This window comes from Ambystoma mexicanum, chromosome 14 (genome assembly GCF_040938575.1).
Source record: "Ambystoma mexicanum isolate Mex_15411 chromosome 14, UKY_AmexF1_1, whole genome shotgun sequence".
In the NCBI taxonomy this organism is placed as follows: domain Eukaryota; kingdom Metazoa; phylum Chordata; class Amphibia; order Caudata; family Ambystomatidae; genus Ambystoma; species Ambystoma mexicanum.
This window is the reverse complement of record NC_090940.1, coordinates 379,270,864-379,291,584: the sequence shown is the minus strand read 5'-3', so window position 1 is coordinate 379,291,584 and position 20,721 is coordinate 379,270,864. Positions and strand designations below refer to the sequence as shown.

The 20,721-nt window shown below is 46.0% G+C and overlaps 1 protein-coding gene across 2 annotated transcripts in view; it reads left to right on the top strand.

The window, feature by feature from the left end:
- MIA2 (MIA SH3 domain ER export factor 2) overlaps positions 1-20,721 on the top strand; it is a 2,742,135-nt gene that overhangs the window by 131,913 nt on the left and 2,589,501 nt on the right. The gene's annotated exons all lie outside the window — the stretch shown is intronic.

The following is a 20,721-nucleotide window of genomic DNA, read 5'->3' as shown; positions in this document are numbered from 1 at the left end:
CTCCAGGGCGGCTAGGGACCACACCTTTCCTATCCACTCATGGTCCATGGGTGTTGCCTCTGTTTTTCCATTTTTGAGCCACTAGGAGCGCCCCTGCCATAACTAGGATGACATATATCTTGCGCTGGGCTTTCATGAGCAACTTGTCCAGGTTAACATCCACCCCTATGATAACGAGTCCTGTGTTGTGGCCAGTATCCGGGGCCAGAATGTCCTTAAGTGCCTCCTGTATCATGTCCCAGAACGGCGCTATCCTTGGGCAATGCCACCATATGTGCCCCCAGGAGCTCTCTTCCCCACATCCGCGCCAATACACGCCGTTCGCTGAACGATAGATTTCCCCCAATTTGCATGGGGTGAGATACCATTGGGCCATCATCTTTGTCCAGATCTCTTGAATTTGCAGAGAATTTGTTAGCCTCGGAATGTTCACCCATAGGGACAGCCACCGGTCTGGGTCAATAGCTTGCTCGCCTTCCTTAAGGAGTTTGTACAGCTCCCCCACAAGGTGTCTGTCCCCTGAGTTGGTCGATACATATTTCTCAAACGGGGTTAAGTCCCTGGTTGCGGCCGCCTTTGTTGTGGGATGTGAGGTCCAGTGCCTTAGTTGAGCGTATCTGAAGCGTTCTCGTTCTCCCACCCCAAAATCACTCTTGCATTGAGAGAAGGATTTCAACTGTCCCCCTTCATATAAGTCTCCCAGTAGCCTACAGCCCCCTTCCTTCCAAGCATCAAAACATGGGTTGTCTCCCCTCCCCTGTGTGAACTGAGGATTTGCGAAGATGGGTGTGAGAGGGGAAGGAAAGGTGGTGATTTTTGATCTCTTCACCGCTTCATCCCAGAGGCGACCTACCAACCCCTCTAACTCGCTACAGTACATGTCTCTGGGTCTATCCTCTCAGTACTGGGCCTGGAGACTATCCCTGAGCGATGCTACTGCCGTCTAAGATCTGGCCCCTGAGTGAGCGTGCTTGTCTGTTGCCGTGACTCACGAAAGGAAGTGTTGCAGCCTGCGACTGTGTTGTGAGCTGTCCTTGGAGACCAGCGACTGCAGAGGTTAATAATCCCCTTAGCCGACTACCCAAGTTGCTGCGTGATGTGAACGCAGGACCAAGAGACGTGTGGTCTCCCCTCCGATGGTGATGACTGCATCTGCAGTCAGGGAAACAGGCTTGACCGCGGTTGACGGAAGAGGACTCTGAGGCTTGCGCCGGGCCTCCCCATAATCACTGTCCGCCATCGGCCTTGGAGAAGCCTGGGTTGAGCGTGCTCCAGCCCGCTCCGAATTGTGCAAATGAGTTCGGCATGGCGACCTGCCCCCCATAAAAGGGTTGAACGCTGCTGGGACGACAGCAGAGATGGGAGCACAAAGGGTGGACGGGAAGGCAGCCGGCTGCCACTCCTGATACCATTAAAACAAAATATCTGTCCCGGGTGAGGCGGTGGCTGGCAGATTGGTGCCCAGGCAGTCCAGTATAACAGGCCCCGTAATGCAAGTGATAAGCGCAAGCCACTTGGGGGATTGTGGATGTTGTTCTGGGCTGTAGTGCGTTCCTTTGGGGTCAGAGAGCACTGCGTTTAGATGGATCCTCGGATAAACATATCCCAATAATACATTTTGCAGCAACCCAGCGAAGTCAAGGAACTCAGACCAGCAGCCGCAGTCCTTGATCGGAGTGTGTCCAACAGGAGCCCAGTGTAGCTGGAAAACACTGGGCCCTCACAACTTGGTAAATAGTCCAGTGTGCTGGTGGCTGTGATTGGAGCTAGCTGACAAGAGAGTTATCTGAAAAATGCAGCGGCATAGGGACTGACTCGATCGGATCCAGATAATCCTGGAATAAAGGAGGGTGAAATGCTGAAACCGCTAGTTGGAAGAAAACACCTGGGATAAAGCAATAATTACGCTGCATTGTCGGTCTCCCTGATTAGACACGTTTGCTACCCCTGTGTGAAACAAGGGCCCAGACCTCCTTACTCCCGCCGTCTTGCAGCACAAATCTTGTTGTGGCACTGCCCTGAATGGCACAATCATCCTCTGCAGAGCACAGGTCAAGGAAAACTGCTGCTGTCTTGGTGAATGGAGGACCCCAGACAGCCTTATTGATATATGAGCTTAATACAGAAAACACTCTGGAAGCACCATCCCATCCTACAGTAGTATACGCTGACTGAGAGTGACATATCCACAACTTCTATGTTGTACAGAAGAAATACACCTCAAAACATATCGGATCACAATAGCCCTCGGAGCAGTGATAATAGCATAATATATACTTGCTAGGTGGGACGGCCATGCTGTGAGTAGCCAATTACTGCAGGGTGCTTTCCAAAAAGCCCCCCATGATATATCTGAATCTGCAGGGCAGCTAAACACCACATTCTAGAACTGGAACTCACAGCGACAAATTGATAACCATACCACAACGTCCTCCAACACAATGACGAAAGGCACCAATAAAAAGAAAGGCCCAATGAACTACTCCACTGGTCCCAGACCCCAAGGTCCTGACACGCTCAATCAATCCAATGCCAGTCAAGACGAGTCAGGGGAATGTAATACACGAGATGACCATCTCCTCCAAACAATGCAGAGTGGATTTATGGCAATAAATGTGAAACTGGATGATATTGTCACTACAATTGGCTCCCTCAAGGCGAAATTGGAGAAAGAAAGTGGACAAATAAATTAGGTGGAAACCCAAGCCAATACAGCTGAAGATACACTTCAACAACATGATCGAGACATATCTACCATCAAAACGGAATTAACCAAGACGAGGAATAAATGTGAGGACTTGGAATTGCGCTCAAGGCGCAACAACATAAGGATTATTGGACTACCTGAATCAGCAACCAAAGACCTTATGGAACTCTTTGTTGAGACTCTCCTGAAATCTTTGTTTGACACCTCCACATTATCCCTGCCGTTTCTCGTTGAAAGGGCGCACTGCACACTTGCCCTGCCGCCACATCCGGGAGCACCCCCACGCACGATTAAAGCCATATTACTGAACTATAGGGACTGAGACGCCACCCTGAAGCTATCCAGAGAACTTGGTACACTGCGGTACAAGTCAAGCAACATCCACATTTACCCGGACTTTGTGGCAGGTGTACAAGCCCAGAGGAAGACATATGACCCTGTAAAGTGACTCCTGTGAGTATGTAAAGTACCATACACTCTGATTTTCCCAACAAAACTAAGAATACAGCATGGGCCCTGGGCTCACTTTTTTGAATCCCCTCCGGATACACTTAATTATGTTGAGGCCTCCATACATGCCCCACAACTACTTCCGCAAAGGGAACCCAATAACCCGCTGAGAGATGGCGAAGATGGAGGAAATGTTAATGATTGAACCTGTTCCAGTTGATATATAAATGCTTGAGTAGAAGATATAGGGCCTCATCACGAGTCTGGCGGTAACCCTTAAATGCAGCGGTAGCGCTATTACCGCCGCATTTAAGGGTCCGCCAGATCATAGCCTTGGCGGATTTCCCCCCAGCTTTAACCTGGGGGGAAATCCGCAGCAAAATTGCAAATTTTCGGCGCTATTACCGCCGACGGGATGGGCCGAATGGGGAATGAGGAATTCCCGAATGGGCCCAATGGGGAATGGGCAATAACCCTTCCGCCAAACCTGTGATCCGGCGCTAATAGCGCCCTGGGGTTTGACGGTAGGGCTATTAGCGCCGGCGCTAATAGCGCTGGCGTTACCGCCCAACTCGTGATGAGGCCCATAGTTATAGGCATGCAAAATGTTCTGGAGAAATGTGAGGTGGGTACAACGGAGCCCGATTGGGGGGGGCATGGCAGCCAACATAGTGCCTCCAGGAGTATCCAATGTTCAATTGGGCATACATCATCAAGTTGGGGCGAATGGTGCGGGTGGGGGGTGGGTCGTTGATAGATTTGATGTTAGATGGCATGATTTTTGTGGCTTGATTGGGACCATAGGTTCCACGAGTGTATGAAAACCGGATAAATTGCATTTGGGCGAATGGGATAGCATGGCAGAAAATCTGAAATATTAGGCACCAAGATAAATACAAACTACATACACACACTAGATACAAATGGCTAATACAGTTGATTTTGTGGCTTGTCCGAGGGCTTAATAACCTGATAAAAAGTAGGAAGATATGGACCTGTCTAGAGCGTCATTCCCCTAACGTGGTTATGTTACAGGAGACTCACGCCCTTGACACAACAAACAGCAAAAATGCACCGAAGTGGGCTAAGAGAAGATATTACACCTCTTACTGCTCACAAGCAAGAGGAGTGTTTGCATTGCTTCATAAATCTATAAACTTCAACACTGAATCCACTCATATTGACCCTGATGTAAGATACGTGATCATTACAGGTACAATTAATAATGAAGCTGTTACGTTAGTCAATACATACGGCCTGAACATAGACAACCCTGCCTTTTACGTGCATTTGGCAACCCTGATCGGGAAGACAACAGAAAACCCTGTTCTCTGGGGAGGGCTGGGAGGGGGTGACTTCAACACCATTCTGGATATCTCCAAAGATAGATCTAACACTAGACACCGGGGTAATACTAGAGCAGCACAAATGGTACAACAAATTAAAGATAGATCTAACACTAGACACCGGGGTAATACTAGACCAGCCCAAATGGTACAACAAATTATGGCGCAATACTCGCTGGTTGATGCATGGAGAATGGAACACCCCAACAAAGCTGAATTCACATACTATTCCACGGTGCACAATGCATTGTCTAGAATCGACTTTTGGTTGGTATCGGCTACATGGCTTGATAGAATGCATGGATCCATTATACTGCCGCGCACCCTGTCGGACCATTCCCCGATAATTATACAAGTAGAACTAACACCCGAAATTAAGCCCCGGCCACTATGGAGAATGGTTCCAGCTGCACTCATAGATACCGCTCTTGCAGAAACCCTGAGGATAGAAATAGATAACTTTTTCAGTACTAACGAGGGGTCAGTAGCAATATACGCCAGTGTATGGGAAACATTTAAAATATGGTTCAGCAGAATGATGATTGCCTCAACATCCGGCATTCTTAAAAAGCACAAGGAAAGAACTGGGGGAAATAGAAGAGTCACTGAAGAAACTTGAGAATGAGTACAGGGACACTGGGGATAAAGCACTCCAGGGGCTATTGAAGGGCACCCTCTTAACATTTCAGGAATTAGCAGACCGTGAGGTCAGATTTACAGCCAAATTGTTCCAGGCCCATAAATATGGTGAGGAAGACAGACCAGGTTGTCTCCTGTCGGGGGTAGTCAGGGGAGAACGGGAAACACTGCATATCACGGGCATTAATGGCCCAGATGGGAGTTACATTATCAATACAAGTGAGATAAACGAGACATTTAGAAACTACTATCAAAGGTTGTATGCAAACTCTGATGTTAAAACAAAGATTGAGGTGGAGGCCTACCTGAGTGAGATTCCATTGCCCAGTCTCGATCAGGACTCGGTCGAACAACTAAATCACCCGCTTACACTAGAGGAGATTGCTGAGGCAGTGTCCCTGCTGACCTCTGGAAAGGCCCCTGGCCAGGACGGTCTGGGAATTGAGGTTTACAAGGACATACTGGCCCCCTGCTTACTGAAGATATGGGAAGAATTTTGCCACATCGGCCAACTCCCAGCCTCCCTCACTGAAGCTGTTATAACAGTACTCCTGCACATAGGCCTCCTGCAGACATGGCCTCATATCGCCCACTGTCCCTGATAAATGCTGACATGAAAATATTTGCAAAAATCCTTGCAAACAGACTGCTCCCACACATGTCCACCCTTGTACACCCTGATCAATCAGGCTTTATTCCGTGAAGATCAACCGCATTAAATCTGCGCAGGCTGTTCGTGACAATGGGCCTCATTACGATACTGGTGGTAGCCGTGCCGGTAAAACAGACACGGCTGTCGCCGGTATCCTTTTCTATCCGGCGCCCAGGAATGGGCAATTACTGGGTCATTACGGCCCTGCCGGACCCGGTAATTGGCCATTCCTGGGTGCCGGAAAAAAATGCTCCCCACTCCCATTCGAGCCCCACAGGGCTCAATGGGAATGGGGAGGTTGGATGCACCGGCACCATTGTTGAATGATGCTGGTGCATCCGACATGCTCTGCTCGCGGGTGCCGGTATACCCGCCAGGTGAAGGCACCCGCAAGCAGCACTCGTAGTTTGACGGTCCGGTAACAAAGGTACTGGTAGCTTACCAGTACCGTTGTTACAGGACCAGCAAACTTATAATGAGGCCCAATGTCTCAGATAGACCCGGAGACATCTGCTGCTCTGTCATTCTTAATGCCGAAAAAGCATTTCATTAAATCTCTTGGAATTTTCTATTCAGAGTACTAAACAGATTCGGATCGGGGAGTGGATTTATACAATTTGGGAAACTGCTATATACAAACCGAACAGCCGCTGTACTTACCAACTGGGACTATTCCACAGCCTACACGTGCAAACTGATACGCACTGGCAAGCCATTCCTCTCTGACAGCAGTTGCATTACTCTAGCCAGAGCCCTCATCCTTTCACGCCTGGACTACTGTAATGCCCTTTACCTAGGGTCGCCAAAAGCTACCATTAAAAGAATCCAAATTCTACAAAACAATGCTCTTAGCGTGGCCCTAGGCATGTCCAAAAGAGACCATATTTCAGAGACCAGTCGACAGAATAGTTGGCTCCCAACCCACGACAAAGTCCTCCTAAAAACTCTATCGCTGACATACAAATCTCTTAACAATGCCGCACCCATCTACCTGGCTGAGAGATTTCACAAGCAGACGTCCACCATACCAGTAAGACTTGCCAATAAAGATCGTCTCGCCATACCTAGCTTCAAATGATACACAATTGGAGGCAACAGCTTCCCGGTGAAAGCGTCCAAATTATGGAATACTCTGCCTCCTAGCCTAAGAACAGATCAAACTTATCACAAGTTTAGAACCAACACCATCATATGGCTAAAATCCAACAACCAGCATTCCTAACCTTATGCTCGCTGCTATGACAACAGCCTGTAATTATCCCTCTTCCAGACTCTATTTTGTTTATACCTCCCTGTGTCTATATATTCTCCTGCTGTACACCATGCTTGTAAATATGCCCTCTCTATATAATTTCCACCTGTATGTATCCTGTATATATCTGTGTAACCAAGCTTTGCATATACTTGTAACTGCTACGCCCTGTTACCCCCGGGTATGATGCGCATTATAAATAATAAACAAACAAATAAACAAACATTAAACCCCCTTTGCACTGGTGAGGGGTACACGAAAAGGCTGCCCATTCTCGCCCCTTCTATTTGCTCTAACCATCGAGCCACTAGCATGTCGAATAAGGACCCTGCATGGCCATAGAGGTATAAACATATCTGGTCCTCCACAAGTGATTTCACTTTATGCTGATGACATCCTCCTCTATCTTTGAAATTTGACTGCAAACATAAAACCAGTGTAGGACGAAGTTGGGGTATTTACACTACATTCAGGCTATAAAATCAATACAGCCAAGTCAGAGCTGTTCCCATTAACAGACAAGACAAGAGAGCCAGCATACCTCCATGGGTTAAGACGGGCTCCGACTACTGTAAAGTATTTAGGGGTAATGGTATCGCATACACAGAAACTTTTACTTGGACAAAATCACGAAAAATACCTAAATACATTAGAAACTAAATTAAACTTATAGATCAAATACCCAATCTCATTATACAGTAGAATTGTACTCCTACTCCTGAAAATGGTGGTGGCGCACAAGCCGTTGTACTTCTTTAATACGATCCCACTGTGGCCGGGACGGAAGTTCTTTAACAGATTGCGATCATTGGTTATACAATTCACAAGGGAAGGCAGGGTGGCACGCATGAAGTGGTAATCTATCACCGAACCGTACGACAGGGATGGCCTTCCAGCCCCGGATTTTGAACTCTATTATTTAGCAGCGCAAGCTCATTACGCTGGTTATTGGCACATAGCTGACACAGAGGTACCACACAAGAAACTGGAACATTACAGAGCAACCTGGCTGATCTTAGATCAATTATACTAAGCAAGCGTCACATAGACTCATGTTCATATGACCCTGTGCGCAGCACGATGAATGCGTGCAACCGTATAAATAAAAGGTTGGGCACGACTGCCCTGTACTGTGGCTATGTGCCGCTGTGGAGCTTCCCTGGGCTCCCTCCTTCCTTTGATATAGACATCTAGACAGCATGGGACCCTGGCAAAGAAATGAAACTAGGGGACTTATACCCGGCTGGCAGGTTTGTCAATATAGAAGACTTCATAACAAAACTGGGGGGTGGCCCGGTAAGGGTGCTGCAATATTATTGCATGCACGTTGCTTTTAGAACAGAGTGGCCGTCGTTCCCTCAAGAACCGATGCCCAATGAATGTATACAGCTGATTGCACGAAGAGACAACTGCAGAGGGCTACTGTCAAGAATATATGTCACGGTGCAAAATGGAAGCGAAAACTGCAACACGATTAGATCAAAATGGGAAAAAGACACTAACACCATAATCGAAGAAACTAAATGGCAGAAATACTGCCTTCTAATAAAAGAAATCTCGATGAATTTGCAGCTTCGACTCATACAATTTAAGGTGTTGAATAGATTGCACTACACAGGAGAAGATAGCAAAGTTCTCCCCTAACACTGAAAATAAATGCATGAAATGTGGGACTGATGGAGCAGACACCATACATATGTTCTGGGGGTGTCCGCATATACAGGAATTTTGGCGTAAAGTGGCTGAGGAGCTACTTCAAATTACGGACATCCCCCCAACAATGCTACATCTCAGATACCTATTTGGTGATATTGGGAAAACTAATGTCAAGACCCGAAGATTATTCAATATGGGATGCATTATAGCAGAACAATGTATTTTACTAAAGTGGAAAACAAACTTAGCGCCGACAATACAAGAATGGCTTAGAGAATTTACTTTTGTGAATTAAAGAGAGGAAGGATATGTGTGCAATGTTACATCAATGTGTACGCCAAAGGATATTTGGCGTCCATTTCGAACTTACATAGACAAGCAATAAAAAGTTGTGTAGCTATTATAATATTGTGTTAAGGAAAAAGGTTGTAGCGGGAAGTGCACCATAAATGGATACAGACATACAGACAGTGCTTGAAATAACACTCGAAGGGTGAAGTGGAATTAATGTGATATATTAAGGCAAATGTAACTGCCAATGTCTGACTGTAACCCAAATGCAAAATAAAAATAAAAGTTTTCAAGATAGAATATGTCAGTATGTTCAAGCCGTTGGCTTCCCTTCCCCACATTTTCAGCACAGGACCAGGCAGCACACTCGAGCTTAGAACACTCTATGGTTTCTCTAGCACGAGGATGCAGTTCAAAACCTCAACATCAAGACCTTCTGTGCCAAAGTCTCTTTGCCATTCAAAGTCTCTTATTTCAGAGGGCCTGATGAAACACAGCAAACATTAAAGTTCCTTTCTTCTTAGGATTTCACATATACAACTTTTCAGGTGATTTTTGATTCACCCCAGGTCCCCCTCTGCCAGGCTCAGACCCACTTTAACACAAAACCTTCTTCCGTCATTCGCTGTTCACCCCTGGTGCCCCTCCACCGGGCTCAGACCGACTTTAACACAAAGCTTTCAATCGATCTCCCTCTGCCGGGCTCGGACCAACTTTATCTACTTTTCCAAGCTTTCTTTACTTCAAAAAAAATCAAAGACTTTCGACTGTGCACAGGATTGTGCTCAACCCGTCGCAGGACCACTTCGATTTACAATCTCTCGTTCTATTCTTGATATGATCCTTTTCTCACTTTCACTTTTGCCACTGCTCAGCTGGATACCTTAGCAAGACCTTCCATTGAGCACCCACGCGGTGCCGGACCACTCTGTCAAAGGTATTATCTTACTTTGAAAATTCAATCACTCATCAGCAGTTCAAATTTACTTGCATCCTTTATCACACACTTTTTAACAATGTTCCTTCCAGCGCTCGCCATTCAATGTTGCTGATTGCAACCTTGGGTTCAACACAGACCGGTCTAGTATCGGTCTAACCAACTCACCAGCTGTGTTGATTTCAATGACGCTGCTTTGTTCTTGGAGCCAAGGTCGGTACCACACCAGCTTGTGCTTCTCCCCACCTTGATTATTGATGCAGGAGGGCCTCGGGTATCTCTGACACACAATGCAGGATTCTTCAGCCTGGTTTCCTGGTCTTACGCGTTCTATTCTCAAAGGTTCAGGATAGTAACGGTTCCTCGTTGAAAAGGTCAAGGGAACTTCCCTCCTTGCGATCCCCTTCTGTTTTGCCGTCTTTCTTCTCTCGTTCAGCTGCCGTTTCGAAACTGCTGTTTCCTTGTGTGCTTTGCCTCGCTCAGAGTGTGTTCTCATGCTCTGCCTTTTATTTGAGTGGGGAAGCTTTATGGAAGTTAGGTGTGTGTGATGGTCAGTAATTGCCTGACTTTGCCTGACCATTGTATTAGGACACGTCAGGTATATGGCTTGGGTGTTAGTCTGTTTTCTCTCATAGCGGGCTGTCTGTGTGAAAGTGTTTGTGTTGTAAAGGGGGGGTAGAGTTCCTAAATATCCTACCTTGTAGGATGGGTAAAGGTGTTATAGAGAAGGGGATACCGCGTCTCACCATAATGTGTCCCACTCCTACTCCTCAAAGACCCCTCACCCCGCTAATCCTCCCGCACTGGTCCACCCCAGGAACTGGATACAAAAGCGATCACTGTGTCCTGGCCACCTGGATGACATATCCCGGGGACTAGTGGGTGAGACACCTTCTGGTTTCTCATAACACACAGGCCGTCTTCCTGCCTCACCAAGACACAGGGTCTCCAAAAATGTCTGTGGTCCTTCTTCTGTGCCGCCGCATATTTATTTATTTATTGTGCATTTGTAAGGCGCTTATACGTCAAGTAAATTATGTTTCTCAAAGCGCCCACAGGGCAACAGGGAGGGAACATGAGAATGAAAATATAACAATGAAAGAGAGAGGCGGTCCTACTAGGCCTTGTGAGCATTCAGAACGTGCAGGTGCAGAGAGAGAGAAGGGGTGAGGGAGTGGGCGGGTAAGTGCTGAGAGTACCATGCAGGAAAGTGCTAGGGCGTAAGTTACAAGCAGCTGTTCAGTGACTGGCAGAGATCACTTGGTGAGAGTGGTCAACTGTCAATAAATAAGTGCAGGCCTGTGATATCACAGGCCAGTGGGCATCCAAGGCAACTGCTGGGGCTGGGCGGAGGCTGAAGGTGATTGGGTTAGGGAGGCCAGGAACTAGGTGCACACATAAGGGCCCTGGTCACCAATCTCAACAACTGTGTGGTTTAGCAAAGGAAGGAGAGCGGGAAGGAGGAGTTAGAAAGATAACTCTTGAGGAGCTTCTGGAATTTGAGGAGATCCGGCTCAAGTCAAAGAGGAAGAGGGAGGCTGTTCCATAGGAGGGAGCCAGCCGAGGAAAGAGATCGCCCATCAGCTCGCTGTTTGGCCAAGCACTTGATACGCAGGGAGTTGGTGCCCAAGGAACATGAAGATCTGAAGGGAGAGTATTTAGTGAGTGTCAGTTGTAGATAGCGTGGTCCGTGGGCCCCAGACAGCCTCAGGGATGGTTCAGAGGGTTTTGAATTGGACCCTTGCAGCAACCGGGAGCCAGTGGAAAGATTTTAGGGCTGGAGAGATGCGGTCCCTGGGCTTGAGTCCAAGGATAAGTTCTGCAGCCCTATTCTGGATTATCTGGAGGGGACGTAGAGAGGAAGAGGGTAGATTAAGGAAGAGGCTATTATAGTAGTCTAGCCTAGAGAGAACCAGAGCTCTAGAGACATTGAGCCTCTGGGAGAAAGTGAGGAAAGGAAGGATTCCTTTGAGGAGGTGGAGTTGAAAGTGGGCCTTCTTGGCAAGGTCCTGGATGTGAGGGACGAAGGAAAGAGAGCGTCGAAGATTACGCTGAGAATTTTGGCTTCAGATGAAGGAGAAGGGGGAGAACCCATAGAGGGTGGCCAGAGTGAGGCGAAGAAAGGGGGAGCAGGAGTATAGGAATACATCTCAGTGAGATAAATTAAGAAACCACCTCCCGTAACCTAAGTTAGCGCCTTCTGCCAATACCTAGACACAGGGAACAATAAAAAAAAATCTTCCATGAACCAAGCAAAACTGCCTAACTCACAGGCATCTTTTTTTGTATTTTGTTATTTTTTTTTTCATCCATAAACCAAGCTAACGCCCAGATCACAGGTAACGTTTTTATAGTATTTTTTTATTTTTCAGTCGCAGATCATGCTGCCCGTCGAAGATGACCTCTTAAAAAAATGGGTAACCTTCAGAAAAAACAAAGAAAAGCAAAAACACAATACTAAACAATACTTCCCCCTCCCAATATTTGCTGTATGGTTGAGTCTATACTTAAACTCTGTGATCCAATGAAGCCCCTCGGACATTGACACTCCAAGATCTGCCACTCTGCCGTCCGGTCTGCTTGGTGTCCCACGGGGAGCAGTCAGGAATTTCTCCAAGCCGGCTCCTGGCAACCTCTTCAAGTATCCCCAGGCATGGTCTTGGGGTCTGGTCATCACGGGTCACTGCACAGCACTTTATGCATGCAGCGGGACGAGGTGGGTTTAATACCACTTTTAAAGGAGAAGCACTCTTAGCAACTATCTCAATTACCAGCAAGGGGGTACTTGGGCCCCACCAAAATCCCTGCCGCTAGTATGGAACACTCCACCATAGGGCAAAGTTTACTGTCTTTATTATCAATCAAGATGACACGGATCGCAATTGAACAGCATAACGTTTCCAAAAGCTCTCGTCCTCCAAACGTAGATTACACCGTTTAAAGGCCAGTGATGTCATAAAACGAGTTGCATCCCCAAAAAAACGATCAGGGAAGGGGATTGGTTAATCGCGGAAGACAATATATATGTAATACATAGGGGTTAGTATAGCTATTGGATAGCCATATCTGGTGGCTCCACCTAGGACCATCTTTGAATGTACCAAATACAAAGTTGCAGATTAGCAGGAAAGTAATTGGCCACCGCAACATAGTGTCTTAACGTGAAAGGTAGCTAAGGATTGGGCAGAACAGGTCTTCCCAGCCTTGGGACCCTGGACAGCTACCAGGCTGAGTGAAACTATTCAAGGCGATGGGAATGATCACGAAGGTGCTGCGTGTTCCCAACAAGTTGCCATCTCTGATCGCCTTAGCCCTCAGACAGAACATCCAGCTTTGAACATGTAAAGTAATTGTATATTTCCACTTCTGGTTCGACGGGAACAGCTTTCTTCCATCTACTTCGAGTGAATAGGCATTGTCCCATTCCTCCAGGTCATGTGTGTAGGGACCACAAAATGGAGCTCTCCTGCTTGTAGTTATGTGGATTTTAAGCTGCATTCCTTGCAAATGTCTTATCCCCTTGGTAAACTGGAAACTTTCAATCTCTGCTCGTCCTTGACGATGCTGTGCACTGTGTCTGCGCTGGAAGCTCTGTCTGTCTGCTTTAGCTGAATCAGGCTGAAAGCCTTTCCCTGTATTCTGAAGTCTGTTTGCTACTCCCTTTCACTTCAATGCACCTATGGCTTCCATCTTTGTTCCTGAGGCCATTTATGTTAGTCACAATTAAGCATGAGCAAGGTAATTGTATGTGTTATTGGCGTCTTCCAATTTCCACTTAGTGTAAAGAGTTACTGGTGTACGTGTGTCGGTCCTCTAACTATTATGTGTCATAAGCATTTGGTTTGTGTCTATCAGCAATAAACTAAAGTGTTCATGTAACTTCGTGCGTGGATGCCTACATGCTTCAGGTCTAACGCATCTAGGTCATGATGTCAGTGGTGATGTCATCAACTTCTTCAAGGTTGTAGTCAGTCAACTTGTTCGATCGATGACAACTGCATCTCTTCCATATTGTCAATTGGATATGGTTTGAATGGCTGTCTAAGTGAATAACGTGTATCACATCTGCGATACATCAACGATGGCGACGAAGGTCTACGAGTGATGTGCATCTCTCATTTCTCTGCGTTTGGGCCAAACTTGGGTCTCCCTCTTCTCCCTCTTCACAGAGGTCCCCTATTTCAATCATCTTAAATTTCTAGTTGCATCAAACAAATGACAACTCAAGTGTTGCACAAGTCCATGCTCTTTGCAAGGTATGTTCAAATCACTCATGGGTTCAAATGAGTACATGGGATACTACATACCTGACCATGGGCCTAATTCTGACCCTGCCGGTAGCCTGGTGGTAGAGACGCCAGGATACCGGCAAATGTGGATACCGTTTTGCTGGATTATGGGGGCCAGCGGAGCAGTGTTGGTTCCCATTCATGGAGTCCCATAGGACTCCATGAAGGGATTTGCCGTTGGTGGCGTTAACGAGTAGGGCGCCTGGCTTACCTCCAGCATTTACCTGGAGGTAACCCAGGTGCCCCACCGGCACTCCCATAGTCGGGCTGTCTGGTAAAGTGCTGGTATTCTCAGATACTGGCACTTTTTTACCAGACCGCCCTTCTCAGAATGCGCCCCAATATCTCTATGGCCACACAACAATATGACATACTTTTTCATGAACTCTACCTAATGGGCAGCTACTGACTTCACCACAACATTACAAGCGGCCCTTCCTCATGTGCACGGCTGCTGCGTAACTGGGAGGGTGCTACACACAAAATCCGTCAGACTTCAAATCGGCACTTAAGTGTCCCACATTAAACAGATACAGCACTAACAATGCAAGTTTCACTCACACAAAATGCACGTTATGCAGTTGCAACCATACTTCTCGCACACACAGAAAAGATATAACAAATATAGTAGCAGTGTATGTTTCCCTCATGCACAAAAATGCACAGCAAGGCAGGCACAGTGCACGCTTCCTTCAAAAGCAGAAGAGGTGCAGCACAGGCTTCCCTAGCATACACAGAATAGAGACTGCACAATTAGCAGCAGTGCAAAATCAGTTCATGCAGTAAATAGGTGGACTACAGGCAGCAATCATGTCATCTTCCCTTTTAGTTAGTAGTAAATAACTTTATTTTTGGCATCTGCCAGGAAAGCACAAAATAACACACCAAATACAGTATAACATATAAAACCGGATAAAACCAATAAAAACCAATTCGTATATGGCAGTTCAATGACAGTGTAAATGTCTTTCTTAAGTGCCATGCACTTTTCCACCGTTCTTTTTTTTATTTTTAACAACTTTATTTATCTTTGCACACAAGTTATGCACATACAGTTGTAACAGTCATGTAGTGGTCATACAACTTAAACAAGTTAGTTTCCTTCAGCGGTTGGGCAAAGCGCCGTGCACTTTTTAAATAAGACGATTGTATTTGGAGTACAGCACTGTTTCGAGTGCTTGTGGAAGAATTTTAAAGCGTCTTTTGTGCCATTTAAGTTATACATTTTATATATGGGTCAAGCCACTTAAGGCACAGGCTCCTGTACAAGGGACATAGAAACAGGAAATTAATAAAATCTTCAACAGCATTCCCACATACTGTACATGTAATTGAGTTAGCTCTGCCCCAATAGCTGACAACCCGTGCAAGGGGGAGAATCCACAACCTAGCTTTCAAAAACAATGTACGAGCCTCCTTATCTGGGATGCAGGATAGGTATTTTTCTTGACCTAGTGATATTTTCAGCTCAAAATGTTTTGCTTTAGTACCTACCCAACCGATCTCCAAGAATTTTGCCCTATAGTACCAATCCTTATACTTTTGTTTAATGTATTCTCTCGTTATCATGTGGTCTTGAAAATTTGAATCAGACATTGGGGAAGCCAAGTTTCCTGATTAGGCTGGAAACATATTTAAACCACAGTAGTGTTCTATCCCCATCTTGTGCAAGGTCGTGCAAAAAGGATACTCTATAAGCGCCAAGGGCGGTGAAGTACACAAATTATGCAGGGGGCGCAATTGGGTGTCAAAAGCCACTCCGTCCACCCCAAGCTCTAATTTTAAAGGGAGAGACGGGGCACTTTGTGGTAGAGAGAAGAGCTCTTTTAGCATGATGGTTTCTTTTTGCTCCAGTCTCCCAACATCAGAAGGACCCCAAATCTTTGCACCGTACAATGCAGACGAATCAGTACAGGTCCTCAAAATATCCAGTGCAGAAAGCACTGAATTTCCATAATAGTAGTGCATAAAGCCCCACACAAACGCGCCTTGTCTTGTATAATTAAGCGTGGATTTTTCAATATGTTTCCCCCAGTGACCTCTTGCATCTAGGCAAACCCCCAAAAGTCATACAATTCTACCCTCTCTAACATGTTACTCTCCAGATGGATTGAGGGAAAATAATTACTCCCTCTCTTAGACCAGAGCATAACCTTAGTTTTAGATAGATTAATTTTGAGCCCCAGCCTGGCTGATATTGAGTCATACAGAGCGAGTGCTTTCTGAATGGCGTTACTTGTTTTACTGATCAGAACTGTATCATCAGCATATAGAACAATACCTGTTTTCCTCCCTCCTAGATGCATCCATGTTGCAGCATTCAATCTCCTCTGCTATCTGATTAATGTATGAGCTAAAGAGGGTTGGAGCGATAAGCCTTTAGATACAGGGAAAGAGTTAGTCAAAACTTCACCTACGGGGGGACGCACTCATGCGTTTGTACCAAATTACGGGCCACGAATGGCCACCAAGAGGTTAACAGGGACCCCCAGATGGAATAGATACTCCCATAGCTTTGATCTAGGGATTGAATCAAAAGCTGCTTGCAGATCAATAAAGACCAAAAAGAGGTTTTGGTTTCTAAGTCTCATGTATTTGTCACAGATTAGGGACAGCCTAAAGATTTGATGCACTGGGCCAATACCTGAATGGAAACCTGCTTGCAAATCTGAGAGTACCTTGTTTGATGACATCCAATCTTCTAACATATTTAAAAGAATGTTCCCATATATCTTTGAGGCTACATCGATTAGGGAGATAGGTCTGTCATTTTGGGGGTCATTTTTAATCCCTTTTTAAAAAATTGCCATTATAGCAGCCCCACGCCATGACTCAGGCACTAAATTGGGGCTTGTAATATTTAAAAATACACGCAATAGAACAGGACCCCATACTCCTACTTCCGTACTAAACTGCACTCTGGGTATTGAGTCTGGGCTTGGTGCTTTTCCCCTTTTCAGTTAAAGAATTGCTTCCTTCACCTCCTCTAAGCAGATGTCCAAAACATAGTGTGACATCAGAGCCTCCCATTCCATCGGTTCTGTGGAAATCAGTGTCTGGACACCAGAATCCTGATAGAGTTTGCTAAAATGTGAGTACCAAATGCCCTCTGGGAGATTAGGTATATCCATTTTGGACGAACGCTTACTATGCACGGAGACCAACTTTCAGAAACCCAAGAGGGTTTCCTTCTAAATGGAGCTCCTCTCATTTCTTTTTACAGAATGCCTCCCTTTTCTCACTCACTAGAATGTTATACTCATATCTAACAGATTTTGAATCTTCAGCAGTCCTATGCTCCATCGATTTCACATTCTTTTTACTTCTTTTGGTGACACTCCCGATCAAACCAACCTGCTTGAGGTGAAATATTCCCAGGCCTATTTTTACCTGGTTTAGTTAAGATAGGTTTCAGCATGCAGGCCAACTGCTGCCAGAAGATACCAGGGAGCAAACCTTCCCCTACAGCAAAAGATTCAAGAAGCGGAACCAATAGGGTGTAGGCGCTGCTGATATGGTTGTTTTCAACCAACGACCTCCATTGGATTCGCCTTCTGCCTGGATGGACATTGAACTTACCGGGCAACACACCACACCATCCTTCAGAGCATGCGCAGGAGTAGGGTTGACAGCAAGAGATAGCAGGAGGGGGTTGTGGGTCACTCTCAATTTGCTGGATGACTTGAAAGTCAACCACTAACCCCCAACTTGCTAAGTGTAGTAAAATATCATCAATATGGGTCTGGAAGTTCCCTGAAATATATATGGGGCTTTGGGGGATATCACAAGAGAGCCTACCATTGCAGGCCCTATACCCCCATGTCATAATTTCTCTGATTAATTTGTTGAAGAAAGCCGTCCTAGGTATACAGGGACGACTATGAGAGCAGGGAATCCCCCACAGCTCATCGTAGTCCCTGTACAGGAACTTATACTCCTTGACATTGTATTTAAATCACCTGCTAGCACTATGTGTACTTGATATGCAGTGTACAGCAACATCAACTTTTTTAAGGGCAACTATAGCTTCCTCTGAGGGCTTCAAATAAATGTTAACAATGACGAGAATACTTTGGGAATCAGCCTCCCATTTTATAGCAAAAATATCGGGAGATGCAGATTCAACTAGAATTTTGGATCCTATAAGTGTATTTTTAAAACATGAAAGCAGACCTCCACTTGGCCTGCCCCTTATCGATTTCCTTGCTGAAGAGTTGAACTTTTTTTAACCCCTTCTATCTTTCGGTTGCAGAAGCCATGTCTCTTGGAGACAGATAATCTCTGAATTTTTCCAAAATTGCTGAAAATCCAAATCATCTCTCTTACTCTTAAAGCCAGCTATGTTCCAGGATAAAAGTTTTACAGGGTCTTGGGGCATCAGATTGGGGTAGGTGTTGGGTGGGCTTGCCAAACAGGCCGGCTTGTTTTTCCAGAAATTCTCCTGCACCGACTCACAAGCAGCCACCCCCAGAATATCCATACCTCGTTGGGGAGCAGGGATATCGGCCCTGGTCAGAGTCCCAGAGGGAGAACATGTGACATGCAGCTGTAAACAGCTTCCGTAGCACGCTTAGACGGGCCACCCCGACTCAAGGCTGACACTTTGTTGAGCTTGCTCTCTAGTTCAGACTTTCTAAGATCAATAATCAGGAGGGGCTGACTTACTCTTATTTGGAGCCACCTCAGCAAGTGTTAAAAAGGGGTGAGTGGCAGGTATCATGTAGATGACAGATGGAGTGTTTAGAATCTTGATACACTTCAATTCCTCTGTTTGAAAGGGCAGTTATACAATTTAACACACAGGTACGAAAATATAGGTTAGAGAGACTAACAAGACCATTGCACCCTTCACAGAACATACAGTTTAATAAAATCATCACTTCTAATGGAGCAACAGGGGATAGCTGGGCAAGAGAGCACTTTTCGTACCTTCCTCCCTTCCTCTCTTCCTCTTCCTACAAGCATTTTCTCTTTTCCACCACAACGCCCTTTTCTCATCCTCCTGCTACGCTTTATGCTCCCTTCTTTTCCCACTCATATTGCTGCCAAGTGCCCCTATGTTGTGTGTGACACCTTTAATCAGCGATAGCTTTTCAGCCAATAGCAGTTTCCTGTCTGGTAGTTGTAGTTTCATGTTTTCCATTCTATGATATGGGTGTTCAAAAACGATATGTCTACATGTCCCAGGGGGCAATGTTCTTGCCGTTGGCTAAAAAGCCAGACCTGGTAGGCGCTGTCACAAATGATATGGGACCACTAAGAAGCAAGTCCCATCCTTCCTCCTAAAACCCTTCCTTTCTTCTGCAAGATCTTCCTCTCCTGTCCATTATATTTACTCCCTTCCTTCAATCCTCCACCCATCAGCTCTTTCTCTCTCCTCATTCTGTACCAATCAGCTTATCCATCCCCTCTAATTGACTCCTAAACCCTTTGTTCACTCTTTAGTTGCTATAGGCTTTTTTCTCCACCACATCCATCTCTCCTTTTCTTCCCTTCTATACCCCTCATGCCTTCTCCTTCCTTCGGCTTCCGATCCTTTTCTTACACCATTTCCTTCTGCACTCACTTCTGCATTCTCCTTCGCCCTTCTTGCAGTGAAGCTCTTATGCCTGTACATTCCGGTACCCTGCTCTCTTTCACCACTCTCCTTCCAATCAGAATCTGGCTTGAAAGTTTAGACTTGCATTACAGAGGGGACATGATATGGGAAAGGTGGCCAGGGGGCTGACCTGGCCACCAACCAAATCAAACCCAAGCCTCTGCAGGGTGCTAATGCTAGACTATCCCTCATCAAGCATACACAAATGTAACATATGCACACACAAAATGGGTTTAGGAGTAGTGTGCATACTGCTTTGTCTAGTATTTATAAAGAGGGCCAATCTGAAAAATAAAATACAAAAACTGACCTCCCTTGCTGCTGTCTGGCCTGCTAGGTTGTTTAACTTTTTAGTTGACTGTACATGTACCTTTAGGGCTCTGGCTTGGGTGTGGCTTGGGTCTAGGAGACAGACCGGCACCTCCAAACCTCAGGAAGGTGGTAGTGTTACAGATTCAATTCTTGCAAATTGTTCATCCATAAACACATTGCTTGTGTTGCAGGACAGCAACTGCGCAATGCACTCACAAGCACTCAGCTAGAGCAAAGAAATGAAAAAGTCTGCTTCTCTTCAATGTGTTGGGCAATGGTGAGGAACAATATGTCCTCTCCTTGCTGTCACCCTCAAATCCCCCTCCCCTCATAGACATGCCACTGCAAGGGACTTCTGAAATCAAATTCCACAAAGTGAAATAATGTATCAACTCTGCGTGACTTTGGAGGCAAGTGCAGGACAGATCCTTCTTGCACACACTGGCCCCCCCCTCGCTGAGTTCCCCATAGGTGAGCGGCTAGCTACAGCCGGGGGAGATGAGTCGGACATGGAACTGCAGGGGCTCTGCATTCTGTGTTCCAGTCTATTTGCTGGGTACCTTGGCGTAGGCCTGGACAACTAAAGCAGTT